The sequence below is a fragment of the Alligator mississippiensis genome, chromosome 15 (assembly GCF_030867095.1).
Source record: "Alligator mississippiensis isolate rAllMis1 chromosome 15, rAllMis1, whole genome shotgun sequence".
NCBI classification, from domain to species: domain Eukaryota; kingdom Metazoa; phylum Chordata; order Crocodylia; family Alligatoridae; genus Alligator; species Alligator mississippiensis.
The window spans coordinates 10,470,951-10,480,827 of NC_081838.1; positions in this window are offsets into that span (position 1 = coordinate 10,470,951).

The following is a 9,877-nucleotide window of genomic DNA, read 5'->3' on the forward strand; positions in this document are numbered from 1 at the left end:
AGATGTGCTATAGAATAATTAAAAATGTTGGAAGCTTAGACTCCAGCACATTAACCTCAGCTTTTCCAACTTTATTTAACTGTTCAATGGTGCATGATCCATCACCACTGTAAATGTATGGCCTGCCAGACAGTAATGGAAATTTTCTATTGCCCACTTCATTGCTAGGACTTCTTTCTCAATTCCAGCTGTGCGTTTCCAACTAAGGTTGGCCACTGGATGTTCCCCCATCACCTCTGGCTGGAACAACACTGCACCCAGTGCCATATTAGAGGCATCTATATATAATATAAATGGTTTGGTGAAGTCTGGCATGTACACCACTGGCTAGGTGGATAGAGCTTTTTTAACTCTTAGAAATGCCTGCTTTACCTCCGGTTTTCAGCTGATCCTTCTTGGGGCTTCATCCTTAGTTAGTTTTGACTGTGGTGTGCCAGTAGGAGGCATTCCTGTTCTGAGCCACCCACCTCACTGTGCCCCACCACCTGCCAGGCTCCGAGTGCCTCCCTGGGGGTGTCTCACATCTCGCTGACCCCCTTCCTGGAGCACACCTGCATGCCTGGGGGTACCGCTGCCACCACCAAGGGGATCTGGTCTGTCTTCAGCCCTCTGGGATACACAGCCCTGAGGGTGTTTAACCCACTGCGAATACTTGGAGTGCTTCCTCTACCTTGAAGCACAAAAAGTAGCCTCCCTTAGCCATCTGGACCAAGGGGGCACAAAGGCATGCCTTTCCCAACTAGTCTACCGCGCCTGGTACAATGAAGAATTTTATTGGTTACAGAGGGAAGGCTTGGGGAGGGGTGCAGGATAGAGAAGTATTACTGAGTAACCCAGGGCAAATAGTGTGGCTAATAGCCTTTGATCATGCATCTACTTTACAGCAAGCTATACATCTAGAAAGGTTTCAGCAGTTTACTCACTTCAGCATCTTGAGAGAGAGAGAGATGTAGATGTTTCAGCTGCTGTGCGTGTCTTCGTCATGGCTGCTGCCCCTGGTCCTGGGCAGTCTTGGCTTATATAGCCCTTTCGACATCATCTACCTGATCCAATCCTGGCCAGGTGTAGTTGGACACCAGCCAACCAAGTTAAAAAGCATCACTGGTCAACTCAGAGATTGACATCTCTGGGGCCACTACCACTCTGCCATGAGGTCAGTGCTTAAAACAACAGATAGGTAGGGCCACCCCACCTCTCACCTGGTCCAAGTCATGTAGGCAGAGCTGGTTACGTAGCAACCAGAGTGATAGACAGGTAAGAAGACAATGACAAAGAGGGGGAAAAAAACTAGTAAAAGAGACATGGATGAGGCTGGGATGGAAATCCGTCACACTGACAATGGCGCGGTAATGTCTGAGAACATGGGCACCAGGCGTCGACAGTACTTGGCGAGTCCTAAAAATGACTGGGTTTTTTTGTCCACGGCATTGGGTACTCCTATAGGGCTTGAACCATTGGCAACGCATAGGGGGTGCACACAGGTGCACGTGTACCCTCTGAGATTGGCGGTGCAACCCCTGTGTCACAGGCCAGCTGGGCACTGCGAGCGTATCAATTTTATCACAGGCCAACTGGGCTGTTTGATCAGTTTTGGATCGAGGAGGCAAAAGTTGGGAGTGGAATAAAGGCAAATTTATTATAGTTTACACACACACAACAGATAACAGAAAGATAAATGCGAGAAGCAGATAAGGCAGTATAAAAGAGCTAACAGTAAATAATAACAACAGATAATAATAACAGATAGATAGATAGATCAATCTGTCACAGGCCAACTGGGCACTGCGAGGGTATTAGCCACACTGGGCTGTTCAAAACAACAGATGTCTACACACATGGGTTGGCAACTTATCGATAGTCCCTCAATGCCAGGGGCGCGCCAGGTGATTCCAGCGAAGTCAGGCGCCCCAGATCGATGCTGTCAGAGGGATTACTGGGGAAGTTCCCTTGATCAGGGTCCAATCCTCACTCACACTGGGAGTCCGGGGTCCGGGCGTGGAACAGAAATGACCGTTCTGTTCCCTCCTTCCTGCTGGTCACCTGATGCACGTGTTTTTTATACCTAGTCTTATATTAATCTGTTGGCCTCAGGGCCACTCACAATGTTGCCCTATAGCTGTTACCCTATGGGATTGAAAGGTGTTAAAATGATCATACAAGGTTATTACCCAGACTGAGGTTTATCCAATAAGCAAATTATGATGCAGCACCTTTAGATTTGAAATGGACATCGCTCCGCCTAAATCCCAACCCCTTTTAGGCTTCATTGGAATATGCTTTCTTGGGATATGCTTTCCTGGAGTGTGTTGGGTGTGTCAAGCAGTTAGATCCAGGTTTTATCGCTAAGGCTGAACCCCGAGCAAAAAACCGTTAGGCCAGCTAATCTCACAGCTACAGCTTTGCCTATGGGGCCCAGCCAGTTCCATGAACAGTTAATTTATCATTTTGGATAAACTTATGACAGACAAGTTCCATTTGCAGTTTACAAACCTACAAGTTTATATTAACTAATATGACCTATTTAGGCAAAATACCAAATGCCTCCAAGAAGCACACATTATTGCTTATTAATCCCTCTGGTTCTGGCTGTCACACCCCTGCAATTGGCCGCTGCTGACACTGCCGCTGGTGCCTGTGGACAGTCGAAACTCCCCTATGCCCCCCACCTCCCCCCGCTGCCGACACCACTGGCGGGGTCTGTGGGTGGTTGCTGACCGCCAGTCGGTGCTCACCATTCCCCCACGCTGCCAACACCGCTGTGGTTGCCTGCAGGAGCTCCCAGGTTGCTGCTGCCACACCCCCGCCCACCACTGCCTGTGGGCTGTCACCATGCCCCCCCAGTCTCTGGGGGTACACATCGTTCGCGGCTTGATCCTTATCTATCAGTGGCTGGATTTGCCCTCCTCCTATGCGGAAGCTTAAGTATTGGATGTCTTTTTGACCTAGGGTGCATTTCTTTAGCTTTGCCATTAGCCCTGCAGATTGTAGCTCCTGGAGTATAGCAGTAAGGTCCTTTAGATGTTCCTCCCATTACTGTGATTAAACCACCACATCATCAATGTAGGCTGCTTCATAGTCCTGATATGGGGATAACACCTTGTCCATCAGTCTTTGAAATGTTGCAACAGCTCCATGCAGCCCAAAGGGCACATGCATGAACTTGTATAAGCCCCAAGGGGTGGCAAATGCAACTTTCTCCTGGGCGTGCTCTTCCATTGGTATTTGCCAGTACCCTTTTGAAAGATCAAGGGTGGATATGAAGCATGCCCCCCTTATTTTCTCTAGATCTTCCACACGGGACATAGGGTACACATCAAAGCGGGCCATGTGATTAACTTTCCGGAAATCAATGCAGAGGTGCATGGTCTGATCCCTTTTGGGGACCACAGTGATAAGATTGTACCATTCACTCTGCAATTCCCTAATGACTTCATAGGCCAGCATCTGCTCCACCTCTGCTTGAACCGCCTCTTGTAATTTTTATGGGATCCTTCTCCAGCCTTCTTGGACCACCTGCCCTGGTGACATTTGTATCTGGTGCTCAATTAAGGCGGTAGTCCTTGGGCAAGTTGTGAGTAAGTGTGAGAAGGACTGCACTACCTACATTCACTGTCACTGCTGGTGTGCACTTAACTGCTTACCCAGCCATATGGCCTCTAGCCCGCCTGTCAGCCACGTCTGGGCCAAACTCTTGCTGCTCTGGGCCCATGACAATAAAGAGCGCTTCCCTAATGACTCATTTTTAAAGCAAATTTATATGATAAATTGGCCTAGTTTCTCACCTCCCATACCTCATAATCTACTGGACCGAGTCCGCGGATTATTTCATATGGCCCTTGCCACTGGGCTAGGAATTTAGATGTCTCTCTTTAGAGAGAGAGATTCCCCCAGGGGCTCTTCCTTCTTGGGTTTGAAAGTAGGCTTGGTCCCTTCAGCTAGCGTGCCTAGCAGCTCCCAGAGCCAGGGCTAGTCCTGTCCGATAAACAATGGGTAAGACAGATGTGTAGCCAGGCGTGCCAGCACCCAGTGGATGTGGCCTCCAATGGTGAGCTGGACCCAGGCCTGTTCAAACACTTGTGCTTTCCCACGCAGGCAGAGGAGCTTGGAGCGGTCTACAACGTGCGATAGACCACGTGATCACCTGCTGTCCCTCCATCCAGGCCTCCCCCATAATGTGGTTATTGCCTCCTGGATCCTCCACAGCCCCTTTGGGGCAGTATCCCCAAGTCCACACACCATGCCTCCCACTGGTGAAGGCTCACACCTCCTTGCTGCCTCCTCGTAATTCCCTGTCTGAGGAGAGCCCTGGAGACAATTTCAGGCATAACGCCCTGATTGCCCACACCGAAAACGTATAACATTAACACCTTGACTTGGCCCCTTCTCTTGGGTTTCTGTCTGCCTTTGGAGAACTGGGGTCCCCTTTTTAGGTGCATGGCCTGCCTACCCCCTTGATAGTACATGTTCCCTCCTGGCGGCCAGAAAGTCTTCCATCAACCGCTTTGCCTCCCGCACTGGTTTTATCTGGTGCTGCTGGACCCAGGCCTTCACTCCCCCTTCCAGATAAACTGTTTCAGGACTACCCCCTTGACTACTGTCACCCCCTTCCTTTCCTGTGGCCTTAGCCAGTGCTGAGGGTCTGTGCTAATTGATGAGGGGTCATAGCTCCTGCCTTTTGTTTCTGGACTCGCTGCCTGTGAACTTCCTCTGTTACATCCAGCTGATGTAAAATAGCCCGTTTTACTTTATCATAGTCCTGGGCCTTGACTAAGGGCATTTTGCCATAAGACACCTGTGCTTCCCCCATCAGCAAGAGCCTAATCGTGGTGCCCAGGCATCTTTTGGCTACCGAGCCTGGTTAGCCATCCATTTGAAGGCTCTAAAGAAATCTTGGGGTCATCATCCTAGGTCATGTGGGGCACTGCCCCAGCTCCAGCTCCCCCCAAGAGATTCCCCACGGCAGCCTCTAGGCTCCGGGCTTTCACCCGCTACTATTCTTCCACCACCAACTGTAGCTGCTCGGTGCTTTTTACCCGCATTCGCAACATCCCCGTCATCTGAGTTCCCTGCTGCTTTGCCTGCTCCTGGGCTGCTGCCTGCTGCTGGGCCGGGAGCTGCCATATCTCTTCCACTTTTTTTCTTTCCTTGCAAGCCTTCTGAGCAAACCTGCCTTGCCCTGCCCTTAGCAACCCACCACAAAAGAAGAACTTTCCTGTCCAGGGAACCAATTTGTAAGCTGCTAAGGGTAGCTTCTGGGCAGATCACAGCTAGGCAGAGCTGACCACTTGCACTGTTGCTGCTGGCTTTGATTAAGGACCCACTATTCAGGGCCCTTGTCTCTGTTGAAGATAACACCCAGAGGGCACCCAGGGCTTGTTAGAAATGCAAAATGAGCAAACAAAGTTAAACAAATGAACTGTCACTTCACTCTTGGCTGTCTTCCTGCGGCTCTTCCCATGCTCTAACCACTCAGCTTTTGGGGTTAAAACACAGAAAGGTCCCATCCCCCTTGCCTCCTCTGGTACTTGAGACCTGCACGTGGTCCTTTTGGCCAGTATACACACGTGCATTGCCACAAACATGCCAAGTGCCCCAAATGGGGGGGAGGGGGTCATTATTAGCTGTTTGAGAAGGCAAGTTGAGAACATGCTGTGGTCACAGGGCTCATGGAGGTCCCTGGGAGAGTGGCAGAGGGCCAGGAGGAGCTCAGAGGTTGTGAGGAGGAAGCCCTGGTAGATGGTGGTTTCTGGGTTGCATGTGGCACCTCACCTCAGCCTGGACGGGGTAGGGGGGTGGAGGAGATGTTGCCCAACTGGCTGCCACAGGATGGGCTCACAGGGTGCTTGCAAAGTTCTCATTGCCCATATTCGGTTGCCCCATCGGCCCGTGTGGCTGGCAGTTCGGAGGTCAGTTGACTGCTCCTTCTGTGGGCAACCCAGCCGTTACTGGGGCCCCTGCAGTGCTGCCCAATGGGCTTGACGTCTCTCCTCTCCTCTACCTGCCAGCTCTCTGCATCGGACATGTCCGCTCTGTGACTGCATTGGCTCTGTCTCTGCAGCTGCCCTGAGCAGAGCCCTGTCCTGGGGTGGGAACATGTGCCTGGGAGGGCTCTCGGGGCTGAGCATGCTCTGCCCTTGGCTCCCTGCCCTGCTGAGAGCAGGCTGCTCTCACAGACAGGCTCGGCAGCCGGGAGCGGGGGGCTCTGGGTGGGGACGGACTCCCCACTGCCAGACAGACAGAACTAGGGGCTACAGCCCCCACCCCATAGACTCTGGCCTTGATGCTCTGCTTCAGGCTGGGATTGGGATTTCTACCCTGGTGGAGGTGGCTGGACCTAGGTCTTTTGCCCAAAGCCCAGGGCATGTGGTCTGGAGTGTGTGAGCTAGGGGACCTGGGATCTGGTTTCTGCTCTGCTGCTGCCCCACGTTGCCCCCTGATCCTGTCTGTGTCCTGCCTGGGCCTCTGCAGATGCATTTGTCTCACCAGCTGGACCAAAAGCAGGCTGGCACAGGGGCTGCATCTCACTTGCAGGACCCAGCGTAACGGGGCTGCTCCTGCCAAGGGAGGCCCATCCCAGCAGGGACCTGTGGGCCTAAAATCTATGTACTGTGGCCGTTGGGGGGCCCTAGTCCTTGTTAGGATGCCCAGTAATGCAGAATAACTTCCTCCAGCTTTCCCATGTCTCCCAGGTGGCTGAGCGCAGCTGCATCCACCCTTGGAGAGCCTGGAAAGCATCTCCGCACATGGCAGCAGCTCCCTCCCTGAGCCAGCACAGAGCAAATGGCCCAGAGAGCCGGAGACTCTCTTTCTTTGGGGTTTCAGCCCCACCAACCAATCCAGCTCCATGCAGGAGCTATGGGGTGACAGTCTCTGGCTTGTGTCACCCGAGAGATTGGCCAAGAGTGGTGTCTCCTGCCCCGAAAGCCCACATGCCATGATTGCTGGGGTATGAGAAGGTGCCCAAATTAGTTCTGTGTTCCTGGGCAAGGAGAAGGGTGGGAAGGTGCAGCAGTTCGAGGCGGGCTGTGCACAGCAGGCTCAGCGGTAGGTTCATCTCTGCTGAGGTGAGAATGGCCAGTCCTGTCTCCAGCAAGACCGCCCAGAGACCCACACCCAGTGTCCCACCATGGATCCTGTTGCTTCTGTATGGTTGGAGCAGGCCTTCCAGAAAGGGAGCTGTGCAGGGTGCAAAAATATCCAGCACACCTACTGGCTGGGGAGTGACCCTCGCAGAAGCACAGAAGTGGAAAGGGATCTCCAAGTCATACCGGACTCCAAGATGAACATGAGTCGTCAGTGTGATGAAGTCATCAGCAAAGCTAACCACACTTCATCATGTATCAGCAGATGCATGACAAATAGATCCAAGGCGGTGATACGTCCCCTCTATGTGGCACTGGTCAGACCGCAGTTGGAGTACTGCGTCCAGTTTTGGGCTCCACACTTCAAGAAGGATAGACTCGAGAGGGTCCAGGGGAGGGCCACTTGTATGGTCAGGGGCTAACAGGACAAGCCCTATGAGGAGAGACTGAGCGACCTGGACCTCTTCAGCCTCTGCAAGAGAAGGCTGAGAGGTGATCTTGTGACTGCCTACGAATTCATTAGGGGGACACAGCAAGGGATCGGAGATGCTCTGTTCACCAGGGCGCCTCTTGGGGTAACAAGGAGCAATGGTCACAAACTGACAGAGAGCAGATTGAGGCGAGATATCAAGGAAAACTTCTTCACGGTAAGGGTGGGCAAAATTTGGAATGGGCTCCCAAGGGAGGTGGTGCTCTCCCCTACCTTGGGGGCCTTAAGAGAAGGCTGGATAGGCATCTGCCTGGGGTCATGTGACCCCAGCGCTCTTTCCTGCCTATGCAGGGGGTCGGACTCGATGATCTGTTGAAGTCCCTTCTGACCCAAACATCTATGAATCTATGAAAGGGGACCCCACCAGTGCCCTTAGCAGTTCATCCGTGTGCCTCATCACCCATGCCCCCAACCCTGAGGCTACTTCTTTGTTTGCACTTGCCTGGCCAGTTTGCAGCCAGGGGCTTTCCTCTACGTGATCATCAAGAGCCTTGGCTGCCCCCTATAGAGGCACCTCAGGATGCCTCTTGGGCTCCCTTGGTGACCTAACCTGACCAAGCCCTGTTGCTCTCCTGTGTGAGGCATTTCCTAGAGCCCAGGAGTCAGGGAGCTGGCTCCTTTCTGGGTCCACGGCAGCTCTGAGCCATGTGGGACCCAGGCCAGTGTCCAATGTCCCTGTGTCAGCCTCAGCAGTGCCCAGAGAGAGTTGAAATCACTTCTCTGCTCTCTTCCCTGTGCAGGGTGAGTCAGTCCCCCCGCTTCTTCAGCACAAGCCCTGAGTGCCCAGCTCTCTCCCTGCGGGGCATGGCCCACCCATGCCCTTTGGAGAGGCAGGTGGCAGGATGGAGGAGCTCTGCAGAGCAAGAAGCTGGGGAAATGATGCAGACACGGTGCAGGGAGCCCTATGGAGCCTGCAGGATCATTGTCTGAAGGGCAGCAGAGCTGGCAAATGGAAGCAGGGGTGTTTTGTGAGAGGCGGCAAAGCAGAGGTGTGCCGTTCTCCCTGCTCACCGGCCTGAGTCCCTCCTGCGTTCCCCTGGCCTGCTCAGGCATCCCTAGGTGGTGCTCGGACCCTTGTCTGGAAGTGCTTAAACTCTGAATGTTCCTTGACCGTGTCCATGGCATGTCCGCACACCCATGCCCTGCTGACACACCAGCCTTGTTCGTCCCCCAACTCGGCACTGATACCCCAAAGTCTCACGCGCCTGCCCACAGGGCTCTGACACCCTGACCTGCTGTTGTTTTGAGCTCCACCCCAGACACAAATCCCCCAACCTCCTGGATTCCTCTCACACGCCAGCTCCTTGCCACTTCACGTACCTGGAGGCGGCATGTCTGAGGGGTGCCTGTGCCAGCTTGGGGCAGGGAGGGCAGAGGGGAGAAATGCAGACTCTCTGCCCAGACTGGAGCCTGTGTATGATGCTGGGCTCTCTACACCAGCCTGTAGTGTAGGAAGCACAGAGGGGGAGAGGTGGCCCACAAATCCGTGTGGGGTGTTTTCAGCTGACAGAGAAGATGCCTGCATGGTGCGTACTCTGTGCTGGCCTGCGGTCATGATCCAAATGTGCATGCCCAGCTCTTCAGCCAGGACCTGTGCCCCACAGGGACCAGGCTGTGGGGGTAGGAGAGGACTGCGTCACCTGGAACTCCTGGTGGTGGTGGGGGTAAAACAGGGGCACTCCTGGTGGTGGTGGGGGTAAAACAGGGGCAGGAGGGAATGGGGAGTGGGGGACATGCAGCTCCCCACCAGAGAGGACAGGCCCAGTGCTGTGGAGAAGAAGGCATGGGGGGAACAGAGACTGAGGCATGGGGTCACCTTTGCTGGGTACAGGAGGCCAAGCACTTGCCAGGGGACTGTGGGTGTGATGTGTGTTGGAAGTGTTGCCCTGGGGGGTCAGGCCAATGCTCAGGATCTCAATATTGCGCTGTTAGACAGGAGGGCATGGTGTACAATTGCACATGCACAGCCTCAAAAATCAATTAGGTGCATACACACACTCTAGGCACATACACATACTCTAGGTGTGGACATCCCTAACAGGCGTGCACACACACTCTACCAATTCAGGCACATACACAGCCAAAATTACCAGCCTAGGCACATGCACACCTATCACCAATTCAAGCACCTACACACACTATACAGACCAAAAGAAATTAGACCAGAATCAATTACCAATACCTGCACACCCAGTATACATACACTGATCACTAATTCGTATATCACACACACAGTGACATACATGTATATCAGTTCACATACATAGCACTCATCTACACATACACACAGGTGAGTTCCTAACTT